Source organism: Phalacrocorax aristotelis, chromosome Z, assembly GCF_949628215.1.
Source record: "Phalacrocorax aristotelis chromosome Z, bGulAri2.1, whole genome shotgun sequence".
In the NCBI taxonomy this organism is placed as follows: domain Eukaryota; kingdom Metazoa; phylum Chordata; class Aves; order Suliformes; family Phalacrocoracidae; genus Phalacrocorax; species Phalacrocorax aristotelis.
The window spans coordinates 17,879,347-17,881,535 of NC_134311.1; positions in this window are offsets into that span (position 1 = coordinate 17,879,347).

Genomic DNA, 2,189 nt, shown 5'->3' on the forward strand with positions numbered 1-2,189 from the left:
TTGCAGTGACTAGTACTTGGATTCTTCCAAAAAAATCTGGGGAAAATGTTCCCCTCAAAAGTATTTTAAGAGTCCCAAAGGAGATATAAGCATTAACTTGGCAGATGACAGCAGACAGAAACTGGAAAACTGTCCCTGCAAACCTTATTTGAATTTAGTTGTTCAGATTTTGGACCTTGCAACTTTCCAGGACCTCTTTTCAGGCATTACAGTAGTGTGGTAATCTGCTGCAGGAGCTTTTCCTGACTAAAACTAGGTGTCCTTAAATGCTGAAGTAATGGCATTATCTAGAGCAGACTTATTTTGATGTGACTGACCTTTCAAATGTATTTTTTCTTGTTACTGGATGAGATACCTAACAATTGCCAAACCAGGCTGGATGAAAGGTACATCAAATATGTATCCCGTGTCTGAAAAATACCACAGCAGACACTTTACAAAAAGGAATGTCATATAAGAAATGATTGGTCCTCTCTCATCTTCTTCCGGCTTCTTCCCTACAGCAATTTATTGACTTTCTGTGCTAGAAATTGCATTTGGACAGTTATGTTTAATAGCCACCAGCAAATCAACCTTCTAGTTAATTTTTAAACCTATTTATAAATTCAGTCTTCTGTGGGAATATTTTTATAGCCTTCATTTTTATGTGTCCCATGAAAGAATACTTCCTTTTACTTGTTTTAAACTTGAAGCCTCTCTTTCTTTTGAGAAGCCATGAATAATCTCACTGCCATTCATCATTTTATAGGTCTCTGTCACACAATCTCTCATTTAACCAGTATCCTTCTAGACTATTTCACATGCACATGCAATCCACCCCACACACCTAATCACACATTTGGCCCTTCTTTGTTGTGTTTCTGCATCTTTTGTGAGAAAAGCAACCAGAACTCAGGTGCAGTATTCAAGAAATGGGATTTAGACAATGACCAAGATAGTGATTTCTATCTGCTTTCCAGCTCCTTTTCAATTAAGTACAAATATTCTACTTGCATTTCAGACTGACACTGACCATTAAACTGATGTCCACAGGGAGCTGTTCAAGTGATTCCAAGTCATATATTTGTTTTCAAAAGCAAATGTAACCAATACATACAGTTTACTATGATTTATGGCTACTGGAAAGATGCTATTTACATTGCTGTTATTCCAAAACCATCTTAAAATAAAGCATACTCATAGAGTTGTCTTGATTGCAAATTACAAAAATTAAAAGAATGTCAAATGTCATTCCAGTGTATGTTTTATTGCCATGGTAACACAAAGGTAACTGAGTAGGTTCAGCTACAAATTACGTATTCAGCTATTTAAAGACCTCAGTGAAATAAAGTCACTTAATCAAGCTTATCGTTGCTTGTGCTATGTAATCAAGACAACCCTATTAAAGCCAAAGTCAAAATGCTCAATGTTTCTGTGCTGTCTCTCTTCAGACATCATTCTGTATGTTCTAGTATATCTAACATGGCCAATCAGTGAACATCATTCTTTGTTACAGGCTATGTTTTACAACCATGTTAAATAGAAGCATTTTCTTTTGCAAATAACCCACATAGTGAGTTTTCCTGTATCATTTACAAATAATCTTTTCAAATATATCCTTTCATATGCTAGATGCTCTCCAACTGCATACCTCTCAAGCAACAACAAAAACAGATGCACTGAAAAGTACACTCCCAGGTTTTCTACTTCTAACCCAAAATTATATGCAAGGAACACAATTTTAAGCTGTGGCTGTTGCCAAGCAAAATAGCATTATAATCAAAAGCACACAGAACAAGGGTAGAAAATAAAAAAAGCTCTCTTAGCAGAATTCAGATGCTGTGCCAGGATAGTAGAAAAAAATTTATTTGGAAAATCTGTAAAAATATTTGCTACAATTTATTATCCCAGTATGGCAGTAAGATTTTACATTGTTTAATCACATTAACATCAGTAATAACCCACATATGTATAGTACCTTCCATTATGAAGTACCCTGTAGGGTTGTTCTGTAAGTTTTAATACCAATTACTACTCACTCCACTGACATGCTTGTCCTTAGCAAGTGTGCAGAGTTTTGTGGTCCCATGAACTCAAATGCTGTGTTCATTTTTTATCCATACTTAGAACCTTACCAGAAATAAATAAAAAAAAACAACCCGCCTGTTTTTCCAAGTGAAAATACAAGAAGAATTTTCAGAGGAAGAAAT